Source organism: Nicotiana tabacum, chromosome 14 (assembly GCF_000715075.1).
Source record: "Nicotiana tabacum cultivar K326 chromosome 14, ASM71507v2, whole genome shotgun sequence".
In the NCBI taxonomy this organism is placed as follows: Eukaryota; Viridiplantae; Streptophyta; class Magnoliopsida; order Solanales; family Solanaceae; genus Nicotiana; species Nicotiana tabacum.
The window spans coordinates 87524492-87552374 of record NC_134093.1 but is presented as its reverse complement, the minus strand read 5'-3'; the positions used below and the strand labels follow the sequence as shown (position 1 = coordinate 87552374).

At 41.4% G+C, this 27883-nt stretch overlaps 1 pseudogene; it reads right to left on the bottom strand.

The window, feature by feature from the left end:
- On the bottom strand, positions 1-27883 carry LOC142169036 (mitogen-activated protein kinase kinase kinase 20-like; annotated as a pseudogene).

Below are 27883 nucleotides of genomic sequence, written 5' to 3'. Positions count from 1 at the left end.
TCATCTCTTGTTCATCATCATATTTACACCTTCCATCGCATTCACTTGTTTCGGCCCTTGAATTTGCAGATGAGCTTTGGCCAATTGGTTCATTGTGGTTGTTAACTCTATGATAGCTTTCCCATGATCATATAGTTCCTTGTGTAGGTGAATGACATTGGGGTCACCTTGCGGAACATTGGCCCTACTTTGCCATGCTGATGAGGTATCCACCATCTCATCCAAAATTTTACAAGCTTCGGCATAAGGTGTGTTCATAAAGTTCCTGCATGTGAGTTGCTTTACCACACATTGATTTGTTGTGTTGATCCCCCTGTAGAAGGTTTGTTGGATCATGGCCTCGGTCATATCATTATTCGGGCACTCTTTAACCATGGTACGATATCTTTCCCAAATCTCATGCAATGGCTCATTGGGCTTTTGCTTGAACGCTAGAATTTCATCCCGTATTGCAGCCATGTGCCCCAGAGAGAAGAATTTGGCTATGATCTTTTCGGCCAACACATCCCATGTATGGATGGAATGATTGGGCAATCTCTCTAGCCAGACCAATGCTTTTCCCCGTAAAGAGAAAGGAAATAGCCTCAACCTCAGCGCGTCCTCAGAAACATTGGTTTGCTTGCTCCCCCAACAAGTATCGACGAACCCCTTGAGATGCTTGTAAGCTTTTTGATTTGGATCCCCGGTGAAGAATCCCCATTGCTCAAGAAGTGTAAGCATCACGTTGGTGATTTGGAAGTTGCCCGCCCTAATGCGGGGTGGGACTATAGCACTTGCATAACCCTCGTTCGGCAACACCTGGTGCGCTGCCGCTCTTGGTGGAGGTGGGGGAGGGACGGGAACATTATCATTAGGCGGTCGACCTCGGCTATTTGCTTGAGGTTCGGGAAGAACCACATCTCTTTGATCATCGTCCACTTCCTCCCCCAATGGCAAATTACCAATAGGCTTGTTGTTGAGATCCATTCTCGTACCTATAAGCAATTCAAAAACAAAATTAGTGACTCGGAAGGAAAAGAAGACAAATCACACAAAAACCTAGATATATAGCTAAATCCGCTTAACTCCCCGGTAACGGCGCCACAAATTGATGTCGCCCAAACTCACACCACAAATATAGGTAGTGAGGCGGTCGAAGTAATAATAAAACCCAACACAAGTCGGGGTCGAATCCTCAGGGAGTTAGAATTGGGATTAGGTATATATTTAGTGTAATTGTACAATATGCCTTAGATTACACTTCCACATTCTTGTTTGTTGTTTCTACTTCTACTTTAAACTATTGATTGCAATTATAAAACTAGGAGACAATATTTTTGGTTTTGGCTGTTTTCCAAATGATAAAAGATCTAGGGTCGTGACTTCCACCTAGGTGGTTACGTAATGGGTTGAAAACTCTAGGACAAGCCTGATTAGTCGGGGTTGTAATATAGCAATCACACGCAATTATCCACTCTATACCTCTCGGTAGTTTGAATGGTTTTGCCCAATTTGGTTTTCTCACGTCCAAATGGGTATTGCACAAAATAAGTGATAAATGCTCAAGTCGGGTCTTACTATCTCTAGATTCAACCCTTTAATTGGGGCTATCAATTTCTTGAGTTCACCCCAATTTCTTGTTAGCCAAGTTTTCCTAGACTTAGTCTCTCTTTCTCAAGTAGAGACTAAGTCAATTAGGCATGAATCAATGTTTGCAACTATTAATTCTTGAATTCAAGCAAGAACTAGGCTAAATATCACTAACCCAATCACAAAAAGTCCTAAATCAAACACCCATTAAGTACCCATACTAGGGTTGGGCCACAACCCTAGCTAGAAATTTAGCTACTCATGAAAAATGAAGAAATACAAGAAGAAATTAAGATAGAATGCGTAATAATTGATTAGGAAAAGAAAATCTAATGTTTAGAAGCTAATTTAGTACAATATTACTCAAAACAGTAAAGATAAATGGCGTAGGTGCTCTCCCAAAATAAAACTTATCCTAAAAATGATAAAAAGTACTATTTATACTAAGCTGAAAATATTTGACAAAAATGCCCCTGCGAAGGTTGTGCGGCCGGATAATTTTTTTGTGCGGTCCATACAATGAGCTTCTGCGACCGCACAATTATAGTACGGTCCGCATTCTAGGAACTTGGGCTTGGCACTTCGGGATTTCTGCGGACGGCATAAAAATGAGTGCGGCCGCGCATCTGATTGTGCGGCCGCACACAAAAATAGTGCGGTCTGTATTCCAACTTGACTCTGAAGTCCCATCTCTCTGATCTTTATCTGCTGCGGACCATATAATATTGAGTGCGACCACACTTGACATTCTGCGGCCGCACAATTATGATGCGGTTCGCACTCCTTCAGCTTGCCCAAAACCAGCTCTTTGAATCTCCTCTTCTCCGGCCGCACAATTTTTGTGCGGTCCGCATACTCTGAAGAAGAACTGACATGGCTCTTCTTTTGTTTTGCGGCCGCACACAGTATTGTGTAGTCTGCACTGTGGGCCTTTTACCTTGTTTTGGTCCTTGTCCACTTTTGAGTCCTTTATGAGTTGATTTTGACTCCTTTGGCTCGTTTCCCAATATTCCTGTACAAAAGTACATTTCATTAGTTTTCGGTAATATGTTTAAGTATTTTTGAGCTAAAACACAAGTAAAAGAGAGCAAATAAGCGGTCAAAATTCCTACTTATCAGTCTCTACCAAAAGTACCCCTGCCTCCAGATGAGGCATAATTGAAACCACCGGTATGACGAGGCCTCTTATTCGACCCCTTCCCCCTCTCCTGAGAAAGAACCATCTCGATCCGCCTAGCAATATTTGCAACCATCTGAAAGGATATATCACTTCCGAACTCCTTGGCCATCTTTAGCCTGATAGTGCAAGTTAGTCTATCAATAAATCTCCTCACTCTTTCCTCTCACTAGGAAGAAAGACAAGGGCATGACGAGCTAGATCCACAAAACGGGTCTAGTACTGAGTAACAGTCATACTGCCCTGCTAGAAAAGCTCAAACTGCATGCGGTAATCCTCCCTCAGTGTGACATGGAGGAACTTCTCTAGAAATAGCTGAGAGAACTGATCCCAAGTAAGTGCAGGCGACCCAGCTGGTCTGGTCAACATATAGTCTCTCCACCACCTCTTGGCGGAACCCGTCATCTGAAACACAGCAAAATCGACCCCACTGGTCTTAACTATACCCATGTTCCGCAGCACCTCATGGCATCGGTCAAGATAATCCTGTGGGTCCTAAGAAGGTGCAATACTGAAGTGAATTGGAAAGAGCTTGGTGACCTTGACCAATCTCAATAAAGCCTCAGAAGACATGGAAGGCTTATCACCAGCCTGTGCCGCAATAACCGATAGAACTACCCCAACTGGCAGGACTGCTGGAGTCTGATACTGGGGAGCCATCTGCTCCGGAGTGTGAGTAGTGGGAGTAGGTGCTCCTCCCCCAGCCTGAGAGACGGCCGGTGCCACCTGAAAGGTTCCAGTCTGGGCCACACTCTCCATAAGGCTCACCAAATGGACTAGACCATCCTGAAGAACTGGAGTGGCGATGAACCCCTCCGGGACCTGAGCTGGTCCAACATGTACAGTCTGAGCTGGAACCTCCTCTTCAAAATCTACCTGAGGCTCCACTGCTGGTGCTGCTGCTCGAGCTCTGGGATGAGCTCTGCCTCAGCCTCTGGCCCGACCTCGCCCTCGACCTCTGCCCCTAGTAGGAGCTGCCACTGGGGGCTCCGGCTACTGTCCAGTTGAAGATACAGTACTTGTTCTCGCCATGTGCGAGAGAACAAGAATAGAAGAGTTCAATCATCAATGATAGAATAAAATCGCACGACAGAGAAGAATAAAAGTGAAATTGTTCTTAAACTCCATAGCCTCTGGAAGATAAGTACAGACGTCTCCGTATCGATCCTCCAAACGTTACAAAGCATGCTCGTGACTCGTGAGACCTAGGCAACCTAGTGCTCTGATACAAACTTGTCACGACCCGGAAATCCCACCCTCGGGACCATGATGGCACCTAATATATCACTTGCTAGGCGATCTATTGACAGGATTTTTAACAGTTTGCAAATGTGAACATTGACCTCGCAAATGCGAGATCAGAGGCTGTACCAGAACCAGATTCTCACCAGCTATTTTCTCAAGTCCAAACCACTCCGAAGCCTATCCTAAACTCACCAAGCCCTCGGGGCTCCAAACCAAACATGCACACAATTCCAAAAATAATATACAAACTCGCTCGCGCGATCAAAAATACCAAAATAACACATAGAACTATGAATCAGACACCAAATCGAATGAAACTTTCAATAAAGCTTAATAACTTTTATTTTAACAACCAGACGTCCAAATCACGACAAATCAACTCCGTTTTGCACCAAATTTTGCAGAAAAGTCATAAATACAATAATAAACCTATACCAAGTTCCGAAACCAAAATCAGGACCCGATAGCAATAAAGTCAATCTTCGGTCAAATTCATACTCTTTAAACCTTTAAACTTTAAATTTTTAACAAATTGCGATAACTCGAGCTAGGGACCCCCGAATTCGATTCCGAGCATATGCCCAAGTCCTAAATCACGATACGGACCCGTCGGGACCGTCAAAACACGGATCCAGGTCTGTTTGCTCAAAATGCTGACCCAAGTCAACTCAAATAAATTTTAAGGCACACATTCATATTTTAATCAATTTTTCACATAAAAGCTCTCCGGAAGAAGGCACAGATTGTGCACGCAAATCGAGAAAGGCTAAAATGAGTTTTTTGATGTTTTGAAATACTGAATTAAGGGTTAAAGCTCTAGATCACCTATTGGGTAATCACATTCTCCACCTCTAAAACAAACGGTCGTCCTCGAACGGATATAGAAAAGTACTTGGACTGGTGAATAAAAGGATGTTGCAGTAGCTGTTCGGTTGTCCATCTTCTTCGAGGGTCCTTTATGAAACACTTGTATAGAAAATCTCTAGCAATCTCAGAAACATTACTCGGAATTATAGGGTCTTCATTCATAATCTGCCATTGCAAATCTTTAGTGTCGTGACAAAGCCAAACACGACTTCCAGTCATCATCTTTGCCACAGTGCATCCTAGTGACTAGGGGTGTATAAGGGTCGGGTTGGTTCGGATTTTCTAATTACCAAACCAAATCAATTGTATCGGGTTATTAAATCTAATTACCAAACCAAACCAATAAAAGTTAAGTTTTTTTAATTTCGGTTTTTCTAGGATTTTTCGTGCTTTCGGATTTTTTTGTTTTTTTTCATAGCACAAAACGTAAAATTTGTGCTCCAAATATTTCTTTAATCCTAGTAAGACATAACTATATAAGGTGTTTTTCAATAAAATAACATAAATACGAGATGAGTCATGGCATTGCACTAAAATATTCAACAATAAAGATAATCAAATCGCATAAAATAAATATTATTAATATGCCATAATGAAAACAAATATAATTTAAAATTATGACTAATAAATACTATTATTTACATGACTAACCACTAAAAGAAAAATAAGTTATACATTTTAGCTAAACCATGGAAAAACTAAAAAATATATATCCAACACTATTTTTATTCATAGTACAATTGAATTGAATGTCTTTATTAGCATTAGTATTGATTTGATTTTGGTTTAGGATTTATTTGAGTTAATAACATTTATGAACTATAAAACTTATTGGAGCATCCAAAAATTATAAGCACAAGTTTGAAATAATACGTTAAAAGATAAAACTATGAAAAAGCTTAAGAAATATTTATAAACTACACTACCATAAATATTTTTATATATTAAATATATTTAAAACTTCTATACATATAATGTCGGGTTGGTTTGGTTTCGGTTGACTTTTTTTAGTTAAAACCAAACCAAATAAAATATGTCTCGGTTTGACTCGGATTATCGGGTTGGTGCGGTTTGTCGGTTTTATTTTTACACCCCTATTGGTGACCATATATCATAAGCTTTCGCATGGAAACCACACGTCAAAGACTCTGGGGGTGCATACAGTAGGGTTCCTCGATTGCTCAACGGAGCTCCAGTCATATATGCCATTCTATCACCAACTTTTAATGACAATCCAAAGTCAACCAACTTAAACTTGTGCATGTCATGTTCATTAGCATTGAAAACCAAAATATTAGCAGGTTTAATATCACAATGAACCCACCCTTTTTTATGAACATTGTATACGGTCGAAACTGATTTAGGCCTTTGTATGACTGGTCGAGATGGGAACATAATGGACCGAAGAGTATCGTAGAGCATCATCATAATTTCGGGATAAGATCCAAAGTCAGGCCACCGAGTTTCGAGTTTCAGGGACCGATCAATACCGAGCTCGAAGTCATTATCGAGCTCGAATCCAAATCGAACCATGATGCGAAGCCTCTTCCTTCACCGGATTTGGAACAAATGCCGAAGTCTCATTCTCGCCTGACGGGGGCCTCAAAACCGCATCTTTGCCCAGGCCTACACACAAGAAAATTGATTAAGTATATGGAAAACACTTCGTTCGAACTATCAAAGAAACGAGAAAAAGGCTTACCATTATTTTTGGACTCCCATCGGCCCTTTGACAAATCACGCCATGAGCGCTCAGCATATGTAGAGGTCGAAGCTAGGTCCCGTACCCAGTTTTTGAGGTCAGGAACTGCACCGGGCATGCAAGGAACAACTGCATCACAAAAAGGGATATTAGTGAGAAAGAAACGAAGGTGAAAATAATAGAAGATAATAGCAGAGTTACACTTACGCTTCATGTTCCACTCCTCGGGAAATGGCATCTTCTCGGCCGGTATTAGGTCTGAAGTCTTCACTCGAACGAACTTACCCATCCAGCCTCGATCCTTATCCTCGTTTATACTCGAGAACAGAACCTTGGTGGCCCGGCGCTGAAGTTTTATTAACCCGCCTCGAAAGAGGCGGGGGCTGTACAATCGAATGAGGTGGTAAAGGGTGAAAGGCATCCCCTCAATTTTTTTCACAAAGAAACAGATCAAAATAACGATCCGCTAAGAAGAATAATGAATTTGGCCTAGGGTTATTTTGTATTGACGGCAAAAATCAATGATAACAAGGTCGAGAGGACCTAACGTGAAAGGGTAAGTATACACACCTAAAAACCCTTTCACATGAGTAGTAATATCCTCTTCGGGAGACATGATTACCACTTCTTTGTTCTCCCAGTTACAATCTTTCCTTATCTATTCGAGATGCCCCTCGATTATAGAACACATATACCTCGATACTGGCTCGCATCGGCCGGGAATCGACGAGCCATTATCGACCATAAATCGGAGGTAAGAACACATGCCCTGGGAACACACTCCTCAGGCTGTGGCTCCACCGGTGTTTTGTCGGTGGCAAGCTGTGAAGAAGAATTTTTTTCTTTTTGAGGAACGATTTTTGATGTTTTCACCATTTTGGTTTTCACGATCAAGAATAGAAGGAGATGAAAAAGATGTTGTTTTTTGAGGAAAGGTTTTGCAGTGAAAATCACAGAAGGAGGATTTTGCAATAAAAATCACAGACTTGCAGATAAACTCAGAAGATGCGAGAAAGAGCTTAGAAAATTTGGAAACTGGAGATGTAAAAGTGATAAATGGTAAAATGAGAAGCTATTTATAGATTGAGGAATAAACATTTCAATATCAGTAGTGGCCGACCACCGTCTGACACGCATTTAATGCCTTGGTAAACTGAACCGACGGGACAGTTATCACATACGTCTTGGTCGGGCTCGATGCTAACGTCAGTGTATATCTGATCAAGCCATTAGGAAATCATATTGTTTCTCGCCACATCCTTCCCGAAAAGTGATGGGACTATCTGTATACGGTCGAAACCGATTTCGGCATTCGTACGACTGGTCGAGATGGGAGCATAATGGACCGAAGAGCGCCGAAGAGAGTCTTTGATAAGTTGGTATTTTACCAACTTATCTCCTCTTGATACTTAGGCTTTTGTATGATTTTGTTGAAAAATTAATGCATTTATTAAGGCTTATTGGCATATTTAAGGTATCAATTGATTTAGGAGTGATGGTGAAGAAACCTTGCGAAAACGAGTAAAAAAGAAGCTAAAATGCAAACAACATAATGCCCAGTGAATTACCCTTTGTGCACGCGAAGGGTTAGACGTGAAAGCGGAGCATTAGGACAACAAATCTTCGTGACCACGAAGTGCTGTAAGCGAACGCGAAGGAGAAAGGCAACCTTCACGAACGCGAAGGTATAATCACGAACGCGATGCTGGAGGAAACAATACATCGCGAACGCAGGGCTAGTTCTGCGAACGCGATGAAGAAGATGGTCAACTGCTCTAAAATGCTCTATGTGAACGCATGATGTAGTCTGCGATCGCAATGCCTTACAGCACTACTCTTCGCGATCGCAAGCCTCTTTTCGCGATCGCGATCGCGATTCACAAATCTAGGCAGAAATCTGGGTAGTTCTGGAATTTCACGATTTTGACCCCAAACCATTTAATACAAAACCTAGATCATTTGTAAAGGATCTTTGGCTTATTTTTCAGTTCCTAGACTAAAGAAGACAAGTTTTGGAGCTAGGGTTCTTGCACACACACTTGGGGCTTGAAGATTTGAAGCTTTTGGTTGAGAATTGCTTGCTCATTTATGCTCATTTCTTCATTTCCTTGCTTTGTATTGAATATTTAAGTGTGTGGTATTTTTTTTCAACACTTGAATCTAGTTTATGGGAATATTCATATTTAAAGTATGGATTAAATATCTTGTTGTGCTTATGTATTGAACAATTTTTATTTATTATGAAGTGAGTTACTGTTTCTTTAATTATTCTTGTTCTTTAATGTTTCCAAAGGGATTAGGTAACCCTAGAACTCGCCCATTAACTTTGAATTAATTTTGGGAAAGATTATTTGGGGTTGGAAAAGATTAATTAACAAGAACTTGAGGCTTTAACCCTTACTTTATAGATTCTACCTAGGGATATGATTGATCTACTTGTAGCTGTATCCGGGTGTGCTTAATCTCTTAATTATTTTAGGGATAATTCAATTAGGAAGTCTTGTTAGTCTTCGAAAGAAGCTAATATAGAATTATTACCAGAGGCTAATTAATATAAACTCGCTCATATTTGTAAAATCATGAAATACATTGGATCGTTACTTGAGTGTAAATCCAGATGCATCCATGCTTGTAGCCATTGATCATTTTACTTGCTTTCTAGGTTAGTTTACATTTTTGCATTTAGCTATAATATTTTCACAACCAAATTCTAAGTGTTTGGCATAGCATAACAAGTGATAATTCGCCTACATATTGTTCTCTGTGGGATTCGACCCTGACTCATAGTTGGGTAAATTATATTGCATGCGACCATGTCCATATACTTTTTAGTAGTGGATTTGGACGTCATCAAAATCGGCGCCGTTGCCGGGGAACAATTTGGCGTATTTAGGTTGTTTGAGAAATAAGCGTAAGTGCTTTGGTCTAAACTTGTAAATATTTGTGTAATTATTTTCTTATCTTTGTTTATTTCTATTATTTATTTTCTTGTTTATTTTCATAATTTAAAAAAAATGGCATCATATAATAAAAATTGGCCGGATGGTATTTGTTCATACGTTGATGACCCTTGTCTTTATTGTGGAGGACCACACTCGTGGCAAAATTATTTAAATTCTCCCGGGAGTGGATCGTGCGTACAATCTCAAACCCATGAGTGAAGTACTTGTGATAAGTGTGATCGTCAAAATGGTCATTGGGATAATTGTGCTTATTTATCCTTCCCTTTCCCAAGCCCCCGCTATGATGATTCTACTTTTTGTGATAAAAATAATAGTGATACGGAAGTGGAAGAAATTGAGCATGGTCCAAATGGAGAGTTTAAGCTCATGTTAGAATGCCTACTTGAAGGAGGAAACAAAGAGCAAAATGCCTTGGAGGAGCTTTTGGAAAATAGTCTCCAAAATGATTTGGTGCTTGAAAGGTTGAACTTACAAATGGGAGAAATGCTTGAAGCTTTAGAGGTCCAAAAAGCCTCGGAAGTGAATGATAGCCAAGAATCTTCCTTAGATGTGGAAGCCGAAAACACTTCCTTAGCACTTGATCAAAACCAAGAAGAAATCTCAAATACTCAAAAAGAGAAAATGATGCTCATGTTGGAGGCCATTTTTGAAAATGAAGAGAAGCAAAGCTTGGCACTCGAGGACTTAAAACAAGGCTTGACTAAAAATGATGAGCACATCCGCACTTTGGAAGATCGAATGAAAATATTGGTTGAGGCTCACTATGCCTACCAATTTGAGAGTGTGGAAAGAAGTCAAGAAGAGTCCGACTACGAGGAAGAAAGTGAGCTTTATTTTGAGGAATCAAGAATTGAACATTCGCCAACCGACTCCATGAGTGTTAGTGATGCCAAGAAAAATATGAAATTAGAGTCAACCGGTGTAAATGAAAATATGGTTGAGATTGACTCTAGTCCGGGGGAAAAAAAGAATGTCAAAATCCGGGAAGAATTGCAATTTGGAGCTTTGATGTTACATTCCAAGCATTTTTCAGCATTGGAATTGTGTGGTGATATGGGAATTGAGCTACACGAGTCAATGAAGAATTGCGAGGAGGAAAAGCAAATGCCATACGTCTTACAATTTGAGGGAATAAGAAGGCAAAATGACATTCCTCACATGAAAGCCAAGAATCGCAAAATGAAGAAATTAAAGTTTGGCTTGATCATCAACTTACCACCCTCCACTGCTCATGGTCACAGGCTTGATTCCAATCTAGGTGCCCAATTCATATCGTCCAAGTGGCGAGAAAAGTGATAAAGTTGATCCGCGTCGTGCCACGATGATAAATGCGGCGCTTGGTGGGAGGCAACCCATCGTTTTTCAAAATTTTTATTCGTTTTTAAAATTTTCTTTTTTTAGGATAGCTTAGTATATTATTTTTGACTAATTTGCCAAGTTTCCTAATTTTTGGAGTTGATTTGTACAGGTCGGGGTGACCAGGCAGCCAAAAGCAGTAGCTGATGAACTGCAGAACTGAAAACTGTTACATTATGCGATCACATAAGAGGCTATGTGTTTGCGTAAAGAAACATTTTGCTACCACTATGCGATCGCATAAACAGGCTGGCAATCGCGTCATTTTGGTAAGTTGGTTCTATGCGAACAATGACATCAGCGCGCGATCGCGGTTAACAGGTTAACTCTGAACGATTAAAACACTGGAAAAAAGACACCTACATATGTCAAAACAAAGAAACGATTGTGCCAACTCCTCTAACCCCTGAGAATCATCCTCAACTCTTCATTATTCAATTTCATCACCATTTTCATCCATCATTCTTCAAGGTATGTATCTCGTCACTTTACTCGTTCTTGAATTTCAACTTCTCCCTTGTGCTACAAGAGTATATGAGCATCCATGTTTTTTTTCTTTTGTCTAATGTTTAGGGCAGAAATTTTAGGGCTTTTATGTGAATATTGTGTGTGAATGTATGCTTGTTTGCTGGATTAGGTTGGTTGAGTGAGAGGGTTGTGACTCTTGAAAAATTTGAGGCTAGATCCGTGCTTCAATTTCTTGTAAATGCTATGAAAATCTGATGCCCATAATATGTTTGTGGAAATGCCTGAAAGAACTTTAAGTGGGCAAGGAAGAAGACCTTCACGATCGCTATGCCCAATTCCGCGATCGCAAAGGTCTATTTTTCCCCCTTCGAAAATTGCTCTCCGTGATCGCGTTGACTGTTCTACGATCACATACTTTTATCTATGAGGTCATCAACATTTCACTTCGCGATCGCATTGGCTGGTCCGCGATAGCAGACCTTTAACTCTGAGAATCAAAAAAATGCTCTTCGCGATCGCTGGTTAATTTTCGCGATCGCATTGCTCTAACTCCTTGTAGCAAAACAGTAGCATTGCAGATTTTAATGCTGTTGCTTTTTGGTCATTTACTTTGGCCTAGATACATCAAAATACAGTGTATTAAGTACCTTTCCAAGCATTTAACATATGGTCTACTTTTGTAGGTACTTTGAGCATACAATGGCCTCGAAAAATATTGAAATTGTACAAGAGTCTGCTCCCCAAGCAGTGAAAGAGGAATATTTTGACCATGCCAGATTCACATCTGCTGAATGTGAAAGGAACTATGACAAACTCATGTCAAAGAGCATCGTCAAAGAAAAGGGCATACACTTGGACAAACTTGAGGATAAAATGCCGGATTCTTTCCAAAGATTGACTGACAGTGGGTGAATATGCTTTGCTCCTGAACCAATCAAAGCCAACTACATTATAGTTCGCGAATACTATGCTAATGATTTGAAGACCTATTTCCTAGGGGAAGTATACACCTTTGTGATGGGAAAGCGGGTCAACTTTGGTCCCGAGGTATTAAATGCACACTATATGCTTCCCAATGCTGACAATGAGGTATACAGGGCCAGAGCAAGGGATAGAGGGACCCAATGGTTGGTGGAGAAGCTTCATGACGGGGTAACACTGACTTGGGAAAGAGTGCACAAAGGGGTTGATTCTTATGAATTCACAGCTGAAGCCAAGACTTGGCTATCCATTATTTGGGCCCGAATTGTGCCAGCTAGACATGAGTCTGAGGTGATGCCAGAGAAGGCGATGATGATTGCTGCCATTATGGATGACTTGCCAGTGAACGTGGGCCAGTACATAGTGAGTGAAATTGAGGAAGCATGCAACGGAAGGTGTAAAAGCCTATTCTTTCCCTCATTGATCACTCAGTTGTGCTATGATGCTTGGGTGCTAAAGGAACCGAGTTATTCTGAGAAGGACCCAGGCATAGCAATTTATCCATTGCTTAGAAAAGGACCAACTGGCGGGAAGAAGAAGAGAAGAGTTAATGTATTATCTCCTTCATTTGGGCAGTTTACTGAGACTGCCGATGGGTCCAGTGGTTCTGCCACAGCTGCAGCAGGACTAAATAACCCCATTGCTCCACTTTCCTATGGACCTCCCACTATGCGTCACTTGTCCAGTCAAATCTATGGCGTTGATGCTCACATTCGCCAGCTTGTAGCTGGCCTTCCTTCTGGTCCACCTGGGGAGAGCACTTCTACTAAGACTGGTAAGAAGACATCTTTGGATGATGTAGTTCAGGAACAAAAAGCAATCAAAAACAGGTTGGAAGACATGAGCCGAAGACAAGGAAAGGTTGAGAGGTGACAGTTGAAGTTCAAGGAGCATGAGAAGAAGAAAAGCAAATTTCTGTCCAAAATGATGCACAAACTGAGTTCATTCTATGGATCACATGAATCAAAGGATGATGAGGATGAGGATTTGGAGCTCAAATTTCCCACCACCTCCAGCTCCGAGTGATGCAGTTTCAGGGAGCACCACTTTCATTTTCGCTTGTTTTGTTTAGTTGCATTGGGGACAATGCAACACTTTAGGTTGGGGGTGGCTCATATATGATGGATGTATGTGGAGCATGATCATTTTTGTGAACTCGTGTAGATTGGTTGACATTTGTAGACTATTAGTAATATTTTGTAATTTAATTCTAGCATGTTAACATTAGCATTTTCTTGTTAGTTTTTTATTTTTCATAGTAGTATTAATGAAACTCCTTGGTTTTTCTTTATACCGCAGTTCTTTTCCAAGGAAATAATTTGTGTCGAACCGGGTGACTTTTCCCTATGATGGATGGCGTGACAACTTTCTTAAGGGATTAGTCGTGTTTAATTTCTTTTTTCTCTTTAGGTAAATATTTTTTTTTAGTTAGTATAATAGCTAGTAGTGAATAAATTGGTTATAGGATGCGGCTTGTTTGGTACCAACATGATTTAAACCTTGGCATATGAAGTTTTGATTTTTAAAATGAAAAATTATTGAATTAATAATCCTTGTTGTGACTTTTAGGCTCTATTTTTGGCCCGTTAATTCATTAAATAGTCTTTTAGGCTATATATGATTTTCTTTGGGTTCGTTAGTCTTAATTGGATTTTGGATTTATATGTCACTCGAGTTTGCATGTGCCATGTGTGGTGAGATTTGTTGTGAGTTCTTTTGCATTATTTGTAGTCTAGAACTTGCCCGGAATGTGCTTCAAGGCGAAATCCTAGACTAACTTGGTTTGGAAAATAATGTTAAGCCTTCCTTGGACCGTTATTATGATTAAATTTCCTACCCTTGCATATTTTCCCTAGTCAACCCCTTTTGAGCCTTTAAACTTCCTCTTTGGCAACCATGTTACAAGCTTTAACCCATCGTTCCTTATTGATCTATCTTTTGGCACCCTACCTCCCTATGTACTTTGAAAAGTATAAACATAGGCTAAAAACCTAAGTTTGGGGGTGAAGATTAGAAAAGTTGTGATGTGGAAGGTGGTTAAAAGGTGAAAGGTAAAAAAAAAAATAGTGGAATTTTCCTTGAAAAATAAGAAAGAAGTAAAAGGAACGAAAAATAAGGAGTTGTGAATAAAGGGAAGATTAGGTGTGGAATGAAAAGTAAAGAAAGAATGGAAAAGGTTTTTGAAGGAAGTGTGCTTTAATTGTTGCAAATTGTAGTGCTTAGAGAGGTTTTGAGTCACTCTTCCAAATTGTGCCCTACCTTAGCTAAAAACTTACATTGCAACCCTTTAAGTCCTACTTGATTTTGAACCGAGTATGTCTACATTAGTGGAGGAATACATGAAGGGCAAGCCTATGGCACTCCTTTTGTGCATTTGAATATCTTTGTGAGAGTGAGAGTTAATTATTTCCATTTAATATCCCATATGTGTTTAAATTGCAATATATAAGTTGGGATTCTCTCTTAAGTGTGAGGGCACATGAAAATTTTGAGTTGTGAACTTAATCCAATCTCCAATTGGGAAGAATGAATAAAGGAAAATTACTTGTGATAATGAGGAAAATTTTGAAGCTTTAATGTCATGACTTGGTTGCTACTTTGATTAAAAGTGGTGTTTGAGCACTTGAATTGAAATGAAATTTGTGAGAAGTTCTTGGCGATTCATATGCTTTGGATTAATTGTTGGTACCAACCGAAGTCATTAGATTGTGCTTAAGTTGAACCTTTTTGACTTGAAATGATGTCTGGTGTGCCATTGAGCTGGATTGGTAATTTTATTGAAGGATGTTCTTAGTTGTTGAATTTCTTGAGGACAAGCAATAGTTAAAGTTTGGGGGTTTGATAAGTTGGTATTTTACCAACTTATCTCCTCTTGATACTTAGGCTTTTGTATGATTTTGTTGAGAAATTAAGGTATTTATTGAGGCTTATTGGCATATTTCAGGCATCAAATGATCTAGGAGTGATGGTGAAGAAACCATGCGAAAACGAGTAAAAAAGAAGCTAAAATGCAAAAACAAATACGGCCCAGTGAATTACACTTCGCGAATGCTAAGGGTTAGATGCGAAAGCGGAGCATTAGGACAACAAACCTTCGTGACCGCGAAGTGCTGTACGCGAACGCGAAGAAGGAGGAAGGCAACCTTCGCGAACGCGAAGGTATCATCGCGAATGCGATGCTGGAGGAAACAATACATCGCGAACGCAGGGCAAGTTCTGCGAATGCGATGAAGAAGATGGTCAACTGCTCTGAAATGTTCTACGCGAACGCGTGATGTAGTCTGCGATCGCAATGCCTTACAACACTACTCTTCGCGATCACAAGCCTCTTTTCGCGATCGTGATTCACAAATCTGGGTAGTCCTAGAATTTCACGATTTTGACCCCAAACCATTTAATACATGACCTAGCTCATTTGTAAAGGATCTTTGGCTTATTTTTCAGTTCCTAGACTAGAGAAGACAAGTTTTGGAGCTAGGGTTCTTGCACACACACTTGGGGCTGAAGATTTGAAGCTTTTGGTTGAGAATTTCTTACTCATTTATGCTCATTTCTTCATTTTCTTTCTTTGTATTGAATATTTAAGTGTGTAGTATTTTTCCAACACTTAAATATTGTTTATGGGAATATTCATATTTAAAGTGTGGATTAAATATCTTGTTGTGCTTATGTATAGAACGATTTTTAATTATTATGAAGCGAGTTATTGTTTCTTTAATTATTCTTGCTCTTTAATATTTCCAAAGGGATTAGCTAACCCTAGGACTCGCCCATTAACTTTGAATTAATTTTGGGAAAGATTATTTGGGGTTGAAAAAGATTAATTAACAAGAACTTGAGGCTTTAACCCTTGTAGCCGTATCCGGATGTGCTTAATCTCTTAATTGTTTTAGGGATAATTCAATTAGGAAGTCTTGTTACTCTTCGTAAGAAGCTAATATAGAATTATTACCCGAGGCTAATTAACATAAACTCGTTCATATTTATAAAATCGTGAAATACATTGGATCGTTACTTGAGTGTAAATCCCGATGCATCCATGCTTGTAGCAATCGATCATTTTACTTGCTTTCTAGGTAAGTTTACATTTTTCCATTTAGCTATAATATTTTCATAACCAAATACTAAGTGTTTGGCATTGCATAACAAGTGATAATTCTCTTACATTCCTAATTGCCTACATATTGTTCTCTGTGGGATTCGACCCCGACTCATAGTTGGGTAAATTATATTGCATGTGACCGTGTCCATTTACTTTTTAGTAGTGGATTTGTACGTTATCAGTCTTCAAAATTTCGGGATATAATCCGAAGCCGGGTCACCAAGCTTCGAGTTTCAGGGACCGATCAATACCGAGCTCGAAGTCATTATCGAGCTCGAATCTAAATCGAACCATAATGCGAAGTAACGTTATCGAGCTTGAGAGCCAAAGACCGACCAATGCTGAGCCCGAATCAATACCAAGCCCCAAGTCAAAATCGAGCTCGAATCAATATCGAGCTCGAGTCAATATCGAGCTTATAGAGAAGAGCCATTATAGCCGCACTAAGGGAGAGAATCTCGGCAGGAAAAAGGAAAATGTTGATTTTTCATGGTTCCCCACTATGTATTTTTAATTATATCTAAAGTAGGATCCCCTCACTATAAGAGGGATGGCTATTATCTCTATAAAGGGAGAACGATTGAGGCATCAAAAACAACATAACGCATATACTGTGCATATGCTCCATATTGAGAGATTATCATTTTGAGCTTTATACATTATTTTCATCTGGCTTATTCATAAATCATCCTCCCTTAAACCTCGTTAGTATTTTCATTCTTGACAGTCAATACTCCATATTTCTGCTTATATGATTTGTATCAAGATATACCACGTACCCTTAGAGCTACGTACAAATTCAACTCGATCCGTTTTTCGGGTAAACAGTTTGGCGCCCATTGTGGGGTTGAGGATAACAGTGGTTATTTGATACGAATTTGCAAAACTCACCATTTAACGCTTGTTGTTGAAAGTGTCTTTGATTTCGGATTAGCAAGAATGAACTCTCAATTAATGGCCTTATCTATCGACAACGAAGCTGGCCTTCAAGGTGAGAACAACAACATGACACCCAGGGCCGAAAGGCCGCTTGTCGATGCCATTGGGCCCGAGTCGAAGTACCATTAGACGTTAATTCGCATGTGGCTATTAAGACAAACCAACGTTCTGAACCTGAAAATAGCATTCATGGTGGTACTCGATCTGCAGCTCGAGACACCCACAACGTTGAGGAAAATAGAATTAGCTTGCATATGATTTTCGAAATATTGCAAGCTCAACATGTAGCGATAGCTCAGTTGCAGAGTCAAACCTATGTACCGAGCAGACCAGAACCTAGTCCACCCAGAGAAATCACCCATAGAATGGAGCCAGCTATAGTAAGGTCAAATGAGCAAGAATCTGGGACTAATCCCAAAATTGCTAAGATACTCGAGGAACTCACAAAACGGATCGAAGCAAACGATAAAAAAATGGAAACATATAACTCAAGGGTCAATCGGATCCCGGGGGCACCACCAGTGTTGAAAGGGTTGGATTCCAAAATATTCGTGCAAAAGCCTTTTCCCCCGAGTGCAGCTCCAAAACCGATCCCCAAAAAATTTCACATGCCCGAGATATCTAAATATAATAGGACGACCACATCACCTCTTACACGTGTGACATAAAGGGTAACGATTTAGAAGATGATGAAATTGAATCCGTGCTATTGAAAAAAAATTGAGAGACCCTTTCGAAGGGAGCAATGATTTGGTATCACAACCTGCCATCACATTCCATCGACTCATTCGCCATGTTAGCAGATTCTTTCGTAAAGGCACACGCAGGGGCCATAAAAGTCGCAACGAGAAAATCGGACCTTTTCAAGATAAGACAAAGGGATAATGAAATGCCGAGGAAGTTTGTGTCCCGATTTCAAATAGAACGCATGGAATTGCCACCGGTCATAGATGATTGGGCCGTTCAAGCTTTCACCCAAGGGTTGAACGAGTGGAGTTTGATAGCATCACGTCAGTTGAAACAAAGTCTGATCGATATCCGGCCGTGACCTGGGCAGATGTGCACAATCGATATCAATCGAAGATCAGGGTCGAGGACGACCAACTAACAGCCCCTCCAGTTCAGTACATCAAAACAGGTCGATAGTTAAAATCCAAAGGGACATCGACAGGGGGCGACGGTTGAACAGAGACTAATACCAATCATATATCGCATATCGAAAGAACAATGGTTCAGGATGCAATTCCTCCTGGAACAATCAAAGAAGTGATCGAGGATAGAGTTCTCGGGGACTTATGAGCAAAAGTGGTTTTGACAAGTATGCCGATCCCACAGAGACACCTCGGTTATCGGAATATAACTTTGGCATCGATGCATCAGGCATTGTATCGGCAATCGGAAGGATCAAATATACTAGGTGGCCCAAACCCATACAGACTGATCCTTCCTAAAGAAACCCAAATTTGATGTGCAAGTATCATGGCACGCATGGTCACAAGACTGAGGATTGTAGACAATTAAGGGAGGAGGTAGCCCGTCTATTCAACGAGGGCCACCTTCGAGAGTTCCTCAGTGATCGAGCCAAGAATCATTTAAGAGAAAGGGATGCCAACAGAAAAAATGAACAGGAGGAACCCCAACATGTCATTCATATGATCGTCGGTGAGGTCGACATTCCACAGGGACCCATGTTCAAATACACTAAGGTATCAACCACTAGGGGAAAACGAACCCGAGATTATGTGCCCGAAGGCACTTTGTCATTCAACAACGAAGAAGCTGAAGGCATTTCTCAGCCCCACAACAACGCTATGGTAATTTCTATCTTATTAAATAAAGTTCAAGTTAAGCGTGTTTTAGTGGATCCAGGTAGTTCGGCGAATATCATCTGATCGAGGGTCGTGGAACAACTCGGCCTACAGAATCAAATCATGCCTGCAGCTCGGGTTTTAAACGGCTTCAATATGCCAGTGAAACAACTTAAAGGGAGATTATTCTATCGGTGAACATGGCTGGAACAATTCAAGATACCAAGTTCCACGTAATCGAGGGTGACATGAGGTACAATGCCCTGCTCGGAAGGCCTTGGATCCACAGTATGAGGGCAGTCCCTTCGACCCTCCACCAAGTGATGAAATTCCCGACGCCGAACGGTGTAAAAACAGTATACGGGGAGCAGCATACTGCAAAGGAAATGTTTGCAGTCGATGAGGCAACACCGATATCGACACGATCAACCTCGGAAAGGTCAAGCATCAAAGGTAAAGAGGAAGTCAAATAGCAATCACAACCATCAGCCTTGACTGAATCGGGGAAGCAGGAGATAGAAGAAGAAGAGGAGAATTTTCTGACCCCTCAAACCTTTATTGTTCCCGAAGGTTCCGATGCCACCAAATCAATAGTCGAAGAGCTAGAACAGGTTATATTGATCGAGTACCTGCCCGAGCGAAAGGTATACCTGGGAACGAGATTAACCTCCGAACTCAGGAAAAGGCTTATCCAATTTCTTATTGATAACATAGATTGTTTTGCTTGGTCCCATTTAGACATGACAGGGATCCCACCGGAGATAACGATGCATCGGCTAAGCCTGGACCCCGGGTTCAAACCGGTGAAGGAAAAGAGGAGACCCAGTCCGATTCATAAAGGATGAGGTAACTAAACTTCTCAAAATAGGGTCCATCCGGGAGGTGAAATATCCCGAATGGTTAGCCAATATAGTTGTAGTTCCTAAAAAAGGGAACAAACTTAGAATGTGTATAGATTATAAGGATTTAAACAAGGCGTGCTCCAAAGATTGTTTTCCACTGCCTAACATCAATCGCATGATCGATGCCACGGCCGGCCACGAGATCCTTACTTTTCTCGATGCCTATTCCGGGTACAATTAAATCCAAATGAACCCAGAGGACCGAGAAAAGACTTCATTTATCACCAAGTATGGAACCTATTATTATAATGTAATGCCCTTCGGGCTAAAAAATGTTGGAGCTACTTACCAACGCCTAGTAAATAAAATGTTTGAAAAATAAATAGGTAAATCAATGGAAGTTTATATTGACAACATGCTAGTTAGGTCCCTGCGCGCAGAGGACCATTTGATTCATTTGCAGGAAACGTTCGAGATTTTAAGAAAATACAACATGAAGCTCAACCCCGAGAAATGTGCTTTCGAGGTCGGTTCGGGCAAGTTCCTTTGCTTCATAGTATTGAATCAGGGGATCGAGATCAACCCCAATAAAATCAAGGCCATCGAAGATATCACCATCGTGGACACTGTAAAAGCCGTACAGAAGCTAACCGGACAGATAGTTGCCCTAGGCTGATTAATTTCAAGGTCGTCGGATCAAAGCCACCGAATTTTCTCTCTACTCATAAAGAAGAACGATTTTGCCTGGACCTCGGAATGCCAACAGGCATTAGAAGAATTGAAGCGATACCTATCGAGCCCACCACTGCTTCACACTCCGAAGGTAGATGAGAAACTTTACTTGTACTTGGCAGTATCAAAAATAGCGGTAAGTGGTGTCCTAGTTCGAGAAGAGCAAGGTATGCAATTTCCCGTTTATTATATAAGTCGAATCATAGGGGAAGCAGAAACTAGGTATCTGCACTTAGAGAAATTAGCACTTGCACTGATAAGTGCCTCTAGAAAGTTAAGACCATACTTTCAATGTCACCCCATATGTGTATTAACCACTTACCCACTTCCAAATATTTTGCACAAGCCCGAACTATCGGGCCGATTGGCCAAATGGGCCGTTGAACTCAGTGGGTACGATATCGAATATCAACCCCGGACGGCCATCAAGTCTCAAATGTTAGCGGACTTCATAGCCGATTTCACTCCAACCCTCGTACCCGAAGTGGAAAAGGAACTCTTCTTAAAATTGGGTACATCATCGGGGGGTATGGACCCTCTTCACAGACGGTGCTTCGAATGTGAAGGGGTCCACGCTAGGCATCATTTTGAAGCCGCCCACGGGTAGCACTATTAGGCAATCTATCAAAACTTCTAGGTTGACTAACAATGAGGCCGAGTACAAGGCCATGATTACAGGTCTCGAACTAGCTAAAAGCTTGGGAGCAGAAGTCATTGAAGCCAAGTGTGACTCTTTACTGGTGGTAAACCAAGTAAACAAAACCTTCAAAGTTCGAGAGGATAGAATGCAAAGGTATTTGGACAAACTGCAGGTAACTTTGCACTGTTTCAAAGAATGGACTTTACAGCATGTACCTCGAGAACAAAACAATGAGGCCGATGCAATTGCAAATTTTGAAGCCAAGTGAGACTCTTTACTGGTGGTAAACCAAGTAAACAAAACCTTCGAAGTTTGAGAGGATAGAATGCAAAGGTATTTGGACAAACTGCAGGTAACTTTGCACTGTTTCAAAGAATGGACTTTACAGCATGTACCTCGAGAACAAAACAATGAGGCCGATGCAATTGCAAATTTTGGGTCGTCGATCGAGGAAGGTCATGCCGAGATAAACTCTACAAGCTTAACCTGGGATTGGAGGAATAAATATATTGAATGCTTGAAGAACGGAAAGCTCACATCGGACCCTAAAGAGTCGAGGACCCTACAAAGCAAAACTACTCGATTCACATTGATTGAAGATGGAACGTTATACAGAAGGACATTCGATGGACCGTTGGCAATATTCTAAGGACCAGTGATACCGATTACGTTTTACGAGAGGCCCATGAAGGCACTTGTGGGAACCATACCGGCGTCGAATCACTGATTCACAAAATCATTAGAGCAGGATACTACTGGGATAGCATAGAAAAAGGCACTAAAGAGTTTGTTCAAAAATGTGATAAATGCCAAAGGTTTTCACCGATGATCCATCGGCCTGGAGAACAAATTCACTCAGTCCTATCCCCATGGCCATTCATGAAATAGGGGATGGACATCGTCGGCCCTCTACCGTCGACCCCAGGTAAAGCTAAGTTTATTTTATTTATGACTGACTATTTCTCTAGGATTACATCGTATGTCGATTTGGGACACCCGCCGAAATAGTGTGTGACAATAGAAAACAATTTATCGGCAGCAAGGTGACGAAATTCCTCGAAGACCATAAAATAAAAAGGATATTAACAACGCCGTACCACCCTAGTGGGAACAGACAAGCAGAATCGATTAACAAGACTATCATTCAAAACATAAAGAAAAGGTTGAACGATGCTAAGGGGAAATGGAGAGAAATTTTACCCGAAGTCCTTTGGGCATATCGAACAACATCAAATTCCAGTACGGGGGAAACCCCATTCTCCTTAGTATATGGTTCTGAGGCCTTGATTCCAGTCGAAGTCGGGGAACCCAGTGCGAGGTTTTGACATACAACAAAAGAGGCAAATCACGAGGCTATGAATACTAGCCTCGAATTATTGGATGAAAAGCGAGAAGCCGCTCTCGTCCGATTGGCCGCCCAAAAATAGCGGATCGAAAGATACTATAATCGAAGAACTAATCTTTGCCATTTTAAAACTGGGGACTTAGTGCTAAGGAAAGTCACCCGCAATACCCGAAATCCAAATAAAGGAAAATTGGGTCCAAACTGGTAAGGACCGTATTGGGTACTCGAAATTGTCGGTAAAGGATCCTACAAGCTCGGTGTTATAAACGGCAAACAACTACCAAGCAATTGGAACGTGTCGCACCTAAAACGATACTACTGCTAAGGTATAACCTTCCCATGTTCATTTATATTTCGAAACTAACCCTTGTAGGAGTTCGACCAAGAACAGGAATGGGTTATTCAGCACAAAGCCTTTGGCCTGAAAGCACGCGTTGCACTCTTTTTCCCTTAGACCGGTTTTATCCCAGATGGGTTTTTCGGCAAGGTTTTTAATGAGGCAACCATTGATCATGCTAACTTAGAGCAATTCAATAGTATCCAAGGTTTTATCCCAAATGGGTTTTTCGGCAAGGTTTTTAATGAGGCAACCATTGATCGTGCTAACTTAGAGCAATTCAACAGTATCCGAGGCCTCTTTACAATCAACCTCGAATACTAGGGGGTGTTACCCTCAAATATATCAAGTTTATATGTCAAGTTTGATGCAAGGAAGTTACTTCATAACAATAGGGTTTCGATAGGAAACATTGTAAGAGCCAAATGGTCAAAACGAACCATGCTCGTGTAGTTTGCTCAATCCCTAGTACAAAACATGAACACATGTATAACGACATAAAGAGAAATTTCTTCTTTGTCGATATCTCATGTCTCAGAACCCATCCGCTATTTCATGATCTATTACGCAAGAAGGCTTAAGGGCCGACCACTACCCCATAAATCGGGACTGCCAACCGAAAAATCAATGAGGCCAAGCCCTACATTAAGCCTACGGGCTAACTATTATTTCGAGTTCGAGCAATCACTCACTCGATTACTAAGCCTACGGGCTACCTTACTTCGAGTTTGAGCAAAGCACTCACTCGACCAATAGAAGCCTAAGGGCTACTCATACTTCGAGTTCGAGCAATCACTCACTCGACTATTAAGCCTAAGGGCTACTCTTACTTCGAGTTCGAGCAATCACTCACTCGACTACTAAGCCTAAGGGCTAACAATTATTTCGAGTTTGAGAAATCACTCACTCGACTACTAAGCCTACGGGCTAACTATTATTTCGAGTTCGAACAATCACTCACTCGATTACTAAGCCTACAGGCTACCTTACTTCGAGTTCGAGCAAAGCACGCACTCGACCAATAGAAGCCTACGGGCTACTCCTACTTCTAGTTGGAGCAATCAATCACTCGACTATTAATCCTAAGGGCTACTCTTACTTAGCAATCACTCACTTGACTACTAAGCCTAAGGGCTAACAATTATTCCGAGTTCGAGAAAAACACTCACTCGACTATTAAGCCTACGGGCTACCATACTTCGAATTCGAGCAAAGCACTCACTCGACCAATAAAAGCCTACGGACTAACTATTACTTAGAGTTAGAGCGAAGCATTAACTCGACCATATATCCTACGGGCTATACTGCTTCAAGTTTAAGCAAACACCTTATAAAGCCTATAAAGGTCCGAATTCGATCAAATTGCCTAAAGCCTCGAACTTATGAAAACTTTCATAAGGCATGAATGAAACAAGATCTTCGTCGGGAAAGGAAAAGATTTTTATATATATTCAAGAGTGTTTACAACGTCCGAACAGGACCATACACAAAAAATAGAAAAAACTCTAAGTCTCCTGGTTATCTCCGGAGGCGGTCTCTTCTCCATCGGGCTCCTCCCCGCTCTCAGACCCACTCTTGCTCCCATCATCATCATCGTCATCATCGGAAGCCAAGGATTTCGCATCGGCTTTGAGCTCTTTAGCCCTTTTTATCTGTTCGGTGAGATCGAAACCTCGAGCATGGATCTCCTCGAGGGTCTCCCTCCAAGATTGGCATTTGGCAAGTTCAGCAGCCCAATGTGCTTGAGTATTTGCGGTCTCGGCTGCCTCTCTTGCTTGTACCTGAGCGGCTTCAGCGTCGGCCCGATAGATAGCCACGAATGCATCCGCATTGGCCTTTGCTTTTTCAGCATCAGATTTGGCTTTGGCAAGTTCGGAGGCCAACCGAGCCTCGAGCTCCCTTATTTTTCGAGCTTGGACCGAGCTCTTCTCCTTCATGTCTTGAAGTTGGTTTTCGGCTGATGATAATTGGGCTCAAGCAGTTTTTTTTTATGCGGCGAGACGGTCCATAATATCTTTACATCCCAAGGTCTCTGCCCTTATCATATCAATCTCCTCGCGAAGCTTCCCAATCACCTCAAGCTTCTGCTGCAGCTGTGAGATCGAAATATTAGCCACCATTCCGGAAGCGAGCCCATGGGATTTAAAGATTATCATTACTTGCTCGGTCATGTCAGTCTGGTCTTGATAAGCCTTGGCCAACTCAGCTCGGAGGTCCTTGATTTCTTCTTCCCTTTTCCCGAAGAGGAGTCTAAGGGTGTTCCTCTCTTCCGTGACCCGTCGGAGGTCTGCTTCATACCGACGCAGCTCAGCTGGAGATCGAGAACACGATTCTCGATGAACCGTTGCGGCCTGTGAAGAAAGAAGAAAAGAAGTTAGAAAAGAAAAACAAACATGAGGTGGTACCAACTAAGTGAGTTAAGTCTTACCCGATTCAGAGCCTGCTACACTTCGTGGAAAAGACCCAAATCATCACTAGGGCCGGTAGCATCCTCGATACCGGTAAACAGATCACGAAAAGGGTCCTCTCCCTCGTGAGGACCGCCTACCTCGAGCGCCCCCAAAGATTGGGCCTCTTGAATCGCCCCTTCAGAAATGGCGGGGAGAGTAGGCGAGTCTCCGATGACTATTGCCCCAAGCGAGTCGCTTGGGGCATTCTCCTCCGTTTGGAGAGCTTCAGGATCGGCCCTTTCGGATATACCCACCGGTTATCGACATCAGTGGGAGGCATCATCGACCTCCATTAACTCGGGGACTTTGCCCGAATCCTTCTCCGATACCACCTCAGTTCGAGTCGGAGACACACAAACCACCATCAACCCAGCTGCCTTTGAGGCATCAATGGTTTTCTTCACTCGCGCCACCAGTACGGACCCGTTATCTTCTTCTTCCTCGTCTTTATCCCTTAGATGCCGAACTGATTCTTCGGTCAAAGGGATGGTATTCTTCCTCGGCTTACGAGCCGTCCTCGTCTTTGGTTTTGGATCTTCGAAAGTAGAGCCCTTTTTCTCTTATTATCCTTCACCGGTTTTGGATCAAAGGCTGAAGCCTCTTCCTCGCCAGACAGGGGCCTCAAAACCGCATCTTTGCCCAGGCCTACACATAAGAAAATTGATTAAGTATATGGAAAATACTTCGTTCAAACTATCAAAGATACGAGAAAGAGGCTTATCCAAGATACGAGCCTTTATCGACCTTAAAATTGGAGGTAAGAACACACGCCCCGGGAACACACTCCTCAGACCATGGCTCCACCGGTGTTTTATCGGCGACAGACTGTGAAGAAGAAGCTTTTTCTTTTTGAGGAACGATTTTTGATGTTTTCATCATTTTGGTTTTGAAGATCAAGAATAGAAGGAGATAACAAAGATGTGGTGTTTTGAAGAAAGGTTTTGCAGTGAAAATCACACAAGGAAGATTTTGCAATAAAAATCACAGGCTTGCAGATAAACTCAGAAGATGCGAGAAAGAGCTTAGAAATTTGGAAACTGGAGATGTAAAAGTGATAAATGGTAAAAATAGAAGTTATTTATAGATTGAGGAATGACGGTTCAATATCAGCAGTGGCCGACCACCGTCTAACATGCATTTAATGCCTTGGTAAATTGAACCGATGGGACAACTATCACGTACGTCATGGTCGGGCTCGATGATAACGTCAGTGTATATCTGATCAAGCCATTGCGAAATCATATCGTGTCTCGCCACATCCTTCTCGAGAAACGAGGGGACTATCTGTACACGGTCGAAACCGATTTTGGCCTTCGTACGACTGGTCGAGATGGGAACATAATAAATTGAAGGGCGCCGAAGAGCGTCTTCATAATTTCGGGATAAGATCCGAAGCCGGGTCGCCGATCTTTGAGTTTCAGGGACCGATTAATACCGAGCTCGAAGTCATTATCGAGCTCGGATCCAAATCGAACCATGATGCGAAGTAACGTTATCGAGCTTGAGAGCCAAAGACCGACCAATGCTGAGCCCGAATCAATACCGGGCCCCGAGTCAAAATCGAGCTCGAATCAATATCGAGCTCGATTCAGTATCGAGCCGGAGTCAATATCGAGCCTATAGACAAGAGTCGTTACAGCCGCACTATGGGAGAGAATCTCAGCAGGAAAAAGGGAAAAGTTGATTTTTCATGGTTTTTCACTATGTATTTTTAATTATATCTAAAGTAGGATCCCTCCACTATAAGAGGGATGGCTATTATCTCTGTAAAGGGAGAACGATTGAGGCATCAAAAATACCATAACTCAGATACTGTGCATATGCTCCATATTGAGAGATTATCATTTTGAGCTTTATACATAATTTTTATCTGGCTTATTCATAAATCATCCTCCCTTAAACCTCGTTAGTATTTTCATTCTTGACAGTCAATACTCGATATTTTCGTTTATACGATTTGTATCAAGATATACCACGTACCCTTAGAACTACGTACAAATTCAATTCTATCCGTTTTTTGGGTGAACAGTTTAGCGCGTACTTCAAATTCTGTCATCTTTCCTCTCTTTGAATTGAATCAAATCGTGCAATGATCCACCACATGCATATTCAAGAAACAAATTGTAAGTTGGAATACCATTTTCGAAGCTTACGTCTGCTCCATAGAACTGAACCACGTCAGGACAACCTCTTAGAGTTTTCAAGATATGCGCTTCTCTTTGGAGTGAAATGGAACACAAGATATCTGAACATTTTACAGCACCAACTGAAGCACATAACAAGGAAGAATCAATCTTCACCGCGTAATATACTTTCCCGTAAGAGCCGGCACCAAGAAGGTAAATCTTTTTCCACTCCAT